Below are 12,227 nucleotides of genomic sequence, written 5' to 3' on the forward strand. Positions count from 1 at the left end.
ACATAGAATCAGAATCAGATGTATTGGCCAAGTATGTTAACACAGTGAATTTGATTCCAGTTGTTGGAGTCTCTCAAGTAAAACAGACAATATACAGACAATGTTCATTGGGAGGAGGAGTTGAAAAGGTGTGAGGAATCTGTAATGATTTTCTCTGCTAATTGCCAACTGGTTCTGAAAGAGTACTGGAGAAGTCCTGGAAGATGGGCAGGGGAGCACCAATGATATTTTCTTCTGTCCTTTGTGTTCGCTGCAGTCTGATCCTGTTTTGTGGCTGCACTGAACCAGACTGTGGTGGATGTGCACAGGATGAATTCAATGACTGTGGTGTAGAACTGGCTCACCACCTCCTGTGGCAGACTGTACTTCATTATTTGCTGTGGAAAGTACATCCTCTGCTGGGCCTTTTTAAGGATGAAGTTTATGTTGGTCTCCCACTTCAGGTCTTGAGATATGGTAGTCCCAGGAACTAGAAGCTCTCCATGGTTAACACAAGGTTATAAAATGTTTTGAGGGGGAGCAGTACTGAGGGGTGTCATTTCAGCTCCAAGTTGTTGAACCTCTCACTGATATGCAGATGCGTCACCATCTTGGATGAGTCTGATATCTGTAATGTCATTTGCAAACTTCAGGAGTTTAACTGCTGGGTCCTTGGAAGTGCAGTCATTGGTGTAAGAGGAAGAAGAGCAGTGGGGAGAGGACACATCCCTGGGGAGCATCATTACTGACTGTCCCTATACCAGAATTGACTTTCCCCTTCCTCACCTGCTGTTTCCTACAAATCAGGGAACTGGTGATCCACCAACAGATGGTGGGTGATACAGTGATCTGGAGACAGACATCAAAGTGACAGGTCTGTAGTCATTCAGTGCTGGGTTGGATGGTTTCTTGGGATGATGGTGGAGCTTTTAAAGTGAGAGGGGATTTTTAGCCAGTTGGTCAGCATCACAAATACCCAAATGTTAAGCTTGTCTGAACATTTATGCAATGATGTATTAAATGGACTCTCTTTTCCGCCACACCATACCTCTATGGGTGCGTTCATCCTTGTTTTCATGGACACAGTCAGTAAACAAGGCTGCACAGATGCTGTGAAACTTTAAGTTATTTGTTACTTTTTTCAACTTATTCTTAATTATAAAATAAATATGGGACAGGGAATAATATATTATTTGTTCAATATGTTAAGGTAAAATAAGAGTATAGGTAGCATGGGTTAGTTTTTTATTTCCTCCTTGGGCAGAGATGTTTGACAGTGTAACGTCATCAATTTTCTCCATAGGAGTGTGGACAGAATGGCCTGCAAAGACATGTTTTTGAATGGAGAATGTAGGGTTGTTTGTGTTTGATAGTCTCATATAGAAGTGCACCGCTGTTGGTGTGTATGTGTTTGCATATGTGTACACATGTTTCTCTATGGGCTCCACTGAGCTACGAAAAGTGTTACTAATTTCTGTTGCAAATAGTCAGTGTTTATTTTTTCTAAATTACCATGACAATCATGACAATAATTAGTTCCCTTAGAATTGTCTAAATGACGGTATGACAGGCCTGTGCCTGCACTTGAAACCTGAAATCAGTTTTTGGATTGTTCAGTCCTGATCAATGGCTCATTAAGGCAACTGTGGTACATATTTACTGCAAGTGAGATCCAGGTTGAGTTTTGTTCATCCATCATTTTGGCCTGTGGGACTTTGTAACCGATGTACGACAGTTTTTGGTTAAAGTGGTCCTTTAAAACATGCCAATGTTATTGTACATTTGAGGTAATTTATTTACCTCAGTCTGGCTGTAAAACAGTGCCAAACTTCCCCTGTCCTGCTTTACCTGGAGCAATAAATAGTTCCTTCTTCATCTTCGCTAACCAGAAGCTCAGTCACAAAACTGTATTATTCAGTACATCTACTGAACATGTCAAATCATAGCTAATCCTGCAACAAGGAGGGTTTTCATTTAAAGCTAATTCTATTTTTCCCCGTGGAGAGTCTCTTCTTAACTTAATCATCACTGCTGGAATACTTATGAGTCAGATCTCCATTGACTTGTTTATGTCTAAGAAAAACCTGAATCTATTTATTACATCTATTGAATGCATTTCTTTCTCCCATTGTGCATGGATTGCTCCAGATAACAGGACACTATTCATTCTGTTGGTTCAGGATTTGGAGTGCCGCCTATTGGCTTGCATCAGTGCCCTCCTGTTTGTTTTCTCCACAAGAGTAGATGAGTCAACTGATTGGCAGTCAGACGGCACGCTGGATGATAGCGCTAAACCTTGGACCGGGCTAGCTGTTCAATTATTCACAGAAAGAGAAAGAAAGAAGCAGGGAGTGTGTGTCTTTCTGTGTGTGTGTGCGCGTGTGTGTGTGTGTGTGTGTGTGTGTGTGTGTGTGTGTGTGTGTGTGTGTGTGTGTGTGCGTTTGTGTGTGTGTGTGTGTGTGTGTGTGTGTGCATATATGAGAAGAAGAAAGGAGGGGGGAAATGAGTGAGAGAGCCAGGGAAAGAAAATAGAGATAGAAGAAAGAAGTGATACAGAGCAATTCAGATGCTGAGCATCACCTAATATTACCAATTGAAAAAGATCTGCTTCTCATTATCACCCACCTTCACTGGGGCAAGCACTGCCTAATGCCTTAATCTAGCTGCTAGCCACTGCCACCCACCACAGTGTGAGACACACAAACACAATAAAGTACCTCTGCCAACACTACACACACGCGCATCAACACACACTCCAAGCGCTTCAGCATATGGGTCAGATCTAATCGCAATAATTTCATTTCCCCCCTCATCAGCTCCAAGCCAGATAGACTAAGTCCCATTTGTAACCACTGCAGCGCTACTGGAAGGAAATATGACAGATAAGAGGACTCTTGTAATAAGCTGGCTGTGTGGATCTGATAAATGAAGAGAGCTTTTGCCAGTTAGCTGGAGAAATATATTGTGGAACAGCAGAAACCCAAGTGTGGTAGCTTGAGGATTCATAAAAAAAATGGGGAAACAAATTAACTTTGTTGATTAGCGGCAAGATGGAGGAAGCCGCTTGGAAATGACTCAACGCCGCTTGGGAAATCTTGGGGAGTGCGAGGCAGCGTTCTGATATCAAGGAGAAAGAAAAAAAAACATAGATGTGTAAGATACAGTGAATCCTCGTAGGCATCTTTTCAACAACAGTTACTCCTCGTAGGCATCTTTTCAACGACAGTTACTCCTCTCTCTCTTTCTGTCTCTCAATAACAAATCTCTTTATCTCTGTCACAAGCACACACACATGTACAAACACACACTTTTTGTTAAACCCCCCCCCCCCAACACTTTTCAGCTGTTTCTTTTTTAAATGACAGATGTGCAGCGCTACTTGTGACGAAAGTGTAATATCTGTTCAGAGCAGGGGCCTGCATCATGCCCATATGGTATTCAGTGGGAGAGGAGGAGTTGCTCAAGCAGAATTTGACACGTAAATAGAACAAAGGCTTGTGGGAGGTAGTTAATTTCAGCTGTTTCCATGGCAGGTAAGCTGCATCGGAAAGGCTGTGATGTTTATTTGTGAGCCATTATTTCTCTGCACAGCATGTAAAATTATGTTTGACATGCTTTCAAAAATATGCACGAAAAAAAGGTGTAAAAAATCAGTACAAAAGGCAAAGTTGGACTGTGAGAAAATTACAGTATTTCACTACTAGATTGTATTAGCAGGAGTGTTTAAACAGAGACTGAATTGGGTTAACTTGTAGGGGTGTTTATTTATTTATTTTAAAGTTCTGAAGAGGCCATTTGTCTTTCATAACTGAGAGTTTCTAGATGTTTCCTGCAAAGTGTATTCTAATAAATGCAGGTCAAAGGGAACGATGAAGTTTCATGCCGGCCTCTCTCCAGAGGAAATGCTTCAGTGAATCTCAGAGAGTCATCCATGCAAGACCCAACACATAAACAGTCACCTTGTCAGTCACCTTGTCAATCAGTCAGTGAGCCAGCATAGCCAGTTCACCATCCAGTGTACTACCCAGTCATCCATCTATCCAGTGTGCCAGTCACTGATCGTTCTCTTTCCCTCTGAGCCACCTCACCTCCCCAAACTCCCCAACACCAACTGAGCTTCATAGACCTATAATGATCCAGTGTCTCCTCTACTTACTAATGCTTGGTAGAGTTCAGGTCAAGACCTCCCCCTCCCCCTACTCCTCATCTCTTCATCGACTGGTCAGAATGATTTCTGTGGATAACAACATGGATTGGCTTCATTCATCTTTAAATCATGTGTTGTTGTGCAGTTTTTGGTGAGTAGGTATATTTTTTATTAGACTGTGGTCATGCTGTACAAATTGAATTTATACCTGTCTAAGATCCAATCATCACAGTTCAAGCCAGACCATCTCCAGCTGATAATATATAACTTGCTTTTCTTTATTAAATATTGCTGAAAATATTGTAAAAATGAATATTTGAAGCAGTAGTTCAGTCAGATTTGAACAGTTAACTTTCTTGTGGAACTTAATCATTCGAAAGCTCTGCCCTTTTCGAAATTGACATATTGACTGACATGCCAATGTCTACATGCACATTTCTTATTATTCAAGTATGAAAGCATCCTCATTTCAAAGGAAAGCTTAATATGTTAACACCTACAGTATCATGCCCACAAGCATCAGTAAAAGACATGTCCATAATGGTTTTCATACAATAAACTACATATGTTATCTTTATTATCTAAGCCACTCCCTCTTACTGCATATTGATTCAGAATCAAATAAAGGAAGAAATTGTCTCTGTCGCTTAGCTGCTCTTTTGAAAAAATGAATGTGCTTGTAAGGCCACTGAATTGGCATAATTACATGGGTTTAAATGCAAATTTACAATGTGCTTATTAATTCTATTCTGCGCATTTCAAATGACTGACTGCACTTAATTAAATCAGATTGATTAGACCTTTCTAGACTTTCCCTTTACAACCACATAATTATGACAAATACAGCCACTTGACACCAAATCTACAGCAGAGGACTGAGCTTTCTTTTCTCTGCCATTTGGGGTCTTTCAAGTCCTGTTTTGGGACCTACGAGTGAGTCACGAAAATGTCAAAATGGGTCACTGCATTATCCTGAACGAATACTGTTTATTTCTGCAGAAACTTAAAGGCACTGAAAGGCCTGTTGTTCACATTTTACCTATACATGAAAGCATTACATCAGGCATCTCCTCCATGCACTCACACACAGCATTTTCATTGAAATAGCCCTATTTTCTCTGGAAAGATTGTGCTTGTTCCATGCCACCGTGTTTCCCACCAGCACACCAGCACACCCACATGTCCTAAAGAGCTGGATGACCACAATTTTTAATGGACATTGGTCATATTATTTTTTAAGTCTTGCTAAGCTTAAAAATTAGAGCTAGAATATATAAAATAATATAAATGATGGTCGTAAACTGAGCAGTTTCTTTAATGGATAATGGTGATTTCTCGCTGTTGCATACAACAGGAGTGACTCCTATAAACTGTTCTTTTAATGACATTAGTTGTCTTGACTGGTTGTATTTGGTTCCACTTGTATTTCCTGAGAACTCTAATGACCATATTTCATTTGTTGTTATTCACAGTGTCCTTCTCAGTGTGAGACAGTAACAAGAAGAAAACAACCAAAATAGCAGCCTTCTTATGAATGTAGTCCTTTGTCTAACATACCCGTGTGAGGTCATACACGTCTGTACAAAGGGACTGGAAAAAAGGGCGATTAAGTGCATAAACTTTGTATTATTATTTTGTCAATGTAGTTACCCAGCTTGAATATTAATAATTTCCAAACAGTGCTAATGATGAGGTGAAAGAGAGAGAAAAATTGGAATAATAATTAAGAGGACAAAACAATAATATGCACAATACACATTAAAAGAAATGTAGTATCTAAAAAGCAGCACCCCAGGACCTGGCGAGTTAATGGCTGAAAGGGCTCCTGCTCCTCAAGTGTTTTTCTGAGCTTTGATTGCAATTTGGAGAAAGAATTATCTCATCGGGGTACGTGGGTGGAGGGAGGTCGGATCTAACTGTGAAGTGCTTGTCATTACCAAGATCTCTCCGCTTTTATTTTCCCTTGTACCCTTTGTCTAACTCATTCCCTCTCTCCTTTGTCTAAATGCTAGTTGTGGTTGTTCTGCAACTGCAACTGGCGGCAGTGTCAAAATATTGCAATAACACAACACATATACAGTCAACTGTCATTTGTTTTAAATGATATGGGAAAATGTATTTGCAATTTCTTAAGTCATCTCAGTCTTCATCTGTGCTGCAGTGTCCAACATGTTATAACAAAACTGAGTGCAGAAAATCTATCCATGTATGATTATTGTATACAGTTATAAAATGTAAGAAACATAAGGATATAATGACGTTGCAGATGATGCAGATGTGTTTGGATCTGCACACACATCTGTAAGTCCATTTACTGTCAAATTCACACACACATGCACACGTGCACATGCATACTGAACTTGCTTCTTTCATCATCGATGCACCCCATCAAGACAGGTTCATCCCCCCCCCCCTCCTCCCCCCTCCATTGATTTGACAATCACTGTGTAATCTTGGGCTTGAATTATTCTTTTTTTAAATGCCGTGGGCACTAGGGTCATGATATTTCCCCTTAATTACTGTGCCACATTATCACCATAAAGCACTTTCCACCTCTCTAGCACTTCTAATTATATTGTTCCAATTGCTGTGACACATCCTTTCATTTGCTGATGCAATTTGCAGGTGTATATGTGTGTGAGCAAAAATAAAAGGGAAAGAAGGAGCAAAAGAGAAAGAGGACAGAACTACTAAACCACTAATGCCATCAGATAAACATTCATCATAAAAGAGTATACATACACTATCCACAAACAGGGATTCAAAGTAACAAAAACTGAAGTGATCATGTGAGCAGCTTATATCTGGAGAGTGTCCTTGGACAATGAAATAGTGACTCTGTAAGTATGGGATCAAATCAGGGTCAATAAGTATTTGCTAACAAATAATCCCACAGCTTAATGCTTAATGTTATTAATTGCTGTCTACAAACAAGCTCCAGGATTTTTTTTCCATCACTGCACTCTGTTTTAAGGTGAGTGAGACATTCAAATTCAGAAAATGAAACAGAGCTTTACTGCTCTGAATTAACTACCAAAAACATTGGCTGGGCTTTCCCATTTAAGCATCCCAAATCCCACCACCCCATTTTACTTGTCACAGTGTTCACAAACCATTATGAGGTCCTTTCCACTGGTTTTAGCATGGGATGCGGGGGGTCAGGACTGCAGTTCCACCGGGTGGGCTTTTTGCTAAATGACCGTTGCTCATTTAATGTGCCCATTAAAGGCAGTGAAGTGGAAATATTCTTGGGCAGCCCTTTCCTGTGTGAACACTGTATGAACCCTGGTGTGTTTCCATTGGTGGTATCCATTTCTCTTACTCTGTTGCTCTTTCTGTATCTTTTCCTCTTTAAACCAAAGCTATTACACACTGACTGAGAGAGTCCTGTTATATGGTACATAACTCTTCAACATTTTGCATTTCCCCAGTGTGTCTGAAGTGTCATTATAGAGCAAACTGTGGTTGTTTTATGTAGTGGAGGGCAGAGGAGATGGAAACATTTAAGATCACATATTAAATGAAAAAATACATATCTTTGTGACACTTTAAGTGATGTTTTAAAGTAGAATATACACACTATACAGTACGTACACACACACACACACACACACACACACACACACACACACACACTCACATATATCTGTGTATGGTAGGAAAAGGGCAGATGGAAAAAACTTAAATGGGGGTTTGAGTGTTTTGTATTAAAGGAGAAATAGGGAAGAACAGAAAATCGGCAGACAGAAAGAATGGTCTTTTCATGTTTTGTGTGAGCAAAATTGAAGGTCAGTGCCTCAAAGCATTTAGAGTGATTTAATACATAAGCTAAATGCTAAGTAATGCACCTCGTGTAAAATTAATACATGGTAGCATTAAACAAAACCTGTCTCCATATGGGTCTATATCAGCTTAGTTCAACAACTGAATTGACACTATAGTCTGTTATATGTCTCCTCAATTAAGGATGTTAAAATGTGTGTTATTGATATAAACTGCGTGAGCCGTTTAGTAATATTAAGTTAATTTAATATTTACATTATTTAAATCTTAAGCATCCCCTCCAGAGATGTTTTAACACAGATAAAAATATACTGCTTTGAATAATAATTTGTATATGATATGATTTCTCCAGAAAACAGTTATCTGTTATGAAATTCTTAAAATTACATATACCTTCGCCCTCATTTTAAAAAATCCAGAATCTACAGTGTGAATATTCAAATACTACATTTTTCAATGTAATAATTTAACTGCTGCATGCAAGATGCCTTCTTCTTCACTGAAAAGTATATTCCAGTGTAGGTGCACATGAGGCTACTAGTTTCCACAACACACTTGTGTAAATTGCATACTGGTCCACAATGTCTCAAATTGTGCTCGTAGCCTTGAACTCAGATTTAAGGTGAGCACAAAAAGATATTCTCCTTTCGACAAATGAATGTGAAAACAGCCTGGCATACATCATCCTGCACAGTGAAGGTCAAACATCCAGGTGAGGTGACAATAAGCGAAAAACACATTTTTGAGTGGATGGGGGTTTTCAAATATTACAAGAAAACCCTGAATTGCTTGCTTGTGCAATTTAGAAATAACCACTCACAATGCAAATTTTTATTCATTTGTGTATAGCTTTTCAGAATCCAAAAATCGTTGATTATAATAAAAATGTGTGGTTTTGCTTATCGATGCCTGAAAAAAATGAGGCAGTCCTTTCTCTTTTTTGCTTCGTGTGCCTGAGGTTATGTATGATTGACCTAAAAATGGGGTCAGTCCTGCATGTTGTGATCAGTTATGCTTGACTTGCAGATAAACAGATTAAATATTTTCAAAGTAACTAATTATCTCTGTTAGTCTTAACAGCCATGAAACAATTGAAATTAATTTGTAAATTGTATATCAAGGTCATTATTAAACAAAGCAACTAAAAATACATGTGCCAACATCTTAAACAATCTCAATCTTTAAAAAAAAGTAGTGTTCATGGCATGTACATTACTTTCTGCTAACAATCCCACAATACAATGATCCACATGTGAAATCTACCATCACACTACTGAGTCTACAGCTAATGATGACGACACAAGATGACAATGAGTAGTTAGTGTCCATAATTCCATAAAGTGTTCATTTTAATCCAAACCATGATCTTTTCCTCGCCCTAACCAAATTACTTTTATGCCTAAACCCAACCAGACCTCAACCACAGTATTGTCATCATAAAACAATAATTTTTTATGATTACTTTTTATGATTACTGACTATTAGAATACACTCACATCCATCCTTCTGGAGTGCAGGTACAATCAACATATCTGGTTGTTTCATTATGACAACGTGTTGTCCATTAATGACATGCTTTCATCAAATGCTATTTTTCTCCTTTGAAAGGGAAAATAAGGTGCATGGTTCCTACATGTGTTTCTATAGCTACCATATCAAAGCTAACCATCCACACTAACATGGTGTATGCATTACATATATCATTAAGGCACTGGAACTGTCCAAGGTCACATATATGCACAATAACCTCCTACAAGACTTCACTTACCATAATGACTTTTCATTGCCAGCAACAATGTGGAGGGAAATGGATTACTTGACAGGGATGGGAAATAGATGGGTGTGGGGTGAGGTGGCTGGGTGTGTCCATTTATCAGTTCATGGTTGCGTCAGTGTGTGAGCTCACGTATATAAGTATGTGCATGTTGCAAATTTGAAGAAGCAAAAGGAGGTGAAAATGAATATAAGTGTGTGTGTGTGGGGGGGGGGGGGTGTTTGTATGTGTGTGTGCCCTATGTGTTTGTGTGCCTACATACAAATGTGACTTGGGTGTGCGTCGCTTTCAGCCTTTGATGACCTTTGCGTGTTGCTGCTGTGAGCAGAGTGACCCGGCTGTACTCATTAAAACCAATGGAACGGATCATTCCCCGCTAATTGTTTTCCACTGACAAATAGCTCCTCTGACTCCTGAAGACTGCTGCAGGGACCCTGCCTGCCTAGAGCACACTGACTCCACTAATGAGAACCGCCAGTCTTTGAGTGTGTGTGTGTGTGTGTGTGAGTGGTAGTGTATGTCTGTGAATGTGTGAGAATGTGAACTGTATTTGTGTGTGTGTGGTGTGTGTGTGTGTGTGTGTGTGTGTGTGTGTGTGTGTGTGTGTGTGTGTGTGTGTGTGTGTGTACTGTATTTGTGCTGCTAGCCTCCCTCGCTGTGCACTGGCATGTGTAACAACGGAAACACTGCTACATTAGGCTCAACATAAGCCATTAAGGCATTTTTCTCCTGTCAGTCACACTAACACCAAGATATTGTTAAGTAAACTAGTGTATCTCACTGCCCGAAAAGTCATTATTTACAGCCAAACACAATCCTTGTTAGGTCCAGACAGCAATTATTTCATCAAGCTAACGGTATTTTGGCCTAATTTGCATCACAGGTAAAATTATTTGACTACATCAGCTGTAGTGTGGTTGTCATCATTAGATAGCAGGTTTAAAAAAATCTGTTCCCTTCTCTGAAAATTACTCTCTTCTATCCTCGTATTGCTTCTGCATTCATGTTCACTTTGATACAGTCACACAAACATCAGCAAAATCTTCAAAATACACACACAAATACAAAGTTTGCAACATATCTCCAGAACAACATATGCATTATAATGCGTCTCATAACTAGACACTCTTATCATTGGTATCAGTGCAAACTGTTTTAAATCAATTTGCAAAATAGTTTTCTGACCGACACTGCTATGGTTAAGGTTTGGTTAGGTTCAGGCACAAAAAATGACTTCAGCGCTAAGGGAAATATTGTTTCTGGCAAATGTCTCAGTTACAGCTAGGTTGGGCTAGCATAACAGTTTTGCCTTATATGTTAATTTTACACTCATTGACTTCACTGAATATTTGGAAATGTACTGTATGGGATAACTATGGATGTATTATAAGAGCTGGACAGGGTTCTGTTGCGCAGTCTTGCAGGGTGCATAATTTGGTACAGTATTAAGCTCTCATAATAAATCCATTGGGATAACTGGCTAGTATAATACTGACTATATCTTACATAATCTATAGCTAGGCATTATATGGGACTGGTATGTGTCTGGGATGTACATCCATGCCACAATCTACTAAAATTAGGAAGTTCTCTGTCTGTTTGGGAGACTGTGCCCATGGTCAAATATGATTAATGTGAATATGGAGTCAGTCCTGCATAATTTGATCAATTGTACTTACATCATGCAATCCACTCCAACTTCTAAAATGATTAATTACATTTAAGTTGGTCTATTTGTTGAATCAATTTAGTCTCTGTACATGTAGCAAGATTGTTTTGGATATATGACAGAATTTATTGCTATGTAATAATAATATGTGTCCTATATCGTCAACATTTGGGAAATGGAGTGTACAAATTGTTTATTGGAAAAGAGTTAATTGACACAAGAGTCTCTTACAACTGCTGAACGTGTCATTTTGGGGCATTTGCTGAAACTATTAATGCTGTTGTTTTTCTTTGGCGGATGGTCTCAGCTTCTGTTGTATTGCAGTGGCTCAGTTTCCTCCTCTTTACATTTCTGCCCTTCCTCTAATTAACACTCCATCTCTTTGTACTGCATCCTACCACACACACCTCTTTTTGTCGCCATCATCCCTCTCTGTGCTTTCACCTGTTCCATGGTCCACTGAATGGCTGTGAATCCTATTAGGGGACACCCCTCAGCACCCCCAACCCCTCCCCAGCCACACTACCTGGCACTAATCCATCAGAGGGGCAGTCAGGCTGTGCACCACCCCGCCATCACCCATCCCCGATACCCGCCAGTGCCCAGTGCTGCAACAGAGGCCCCAGCTGGGGGACCGCCAAAGCTTGGTCATTATCAGATGACGGATAGCTTCATATCAGGTGTGTAAAGCGGGCGAGCATCGGCAAGGGCCATCTGGCCGATGATTTGGGGGAAGTTGGGAAGTTGGGTCCGCAAGCGAGGTATAGCAAGGTGAGTGATGATGATGGATGGAACCAGGGGCAACACTGCCAATCACAGAAACCTTTGGCAGCTCTTATACATACTTGTGTGGAGGAACTGCCTCACGACCACAA

The sequence above is a fragment of the Scomber japonicus genome, chromosome 15 (assembly GCF_027409825.1).
Source record: "Scomber japonicus isolate fScoJap1 chromosome 15, fScoJap1.pri, whole genome shotgun sequence".
Taxonomy (NCBI): domain Eukaryota; kingdom Metazoa; phylum Chordata; class Actinopteri; order Scombriformes; family Scombridae; genus Scomber; species Scomber japonicus.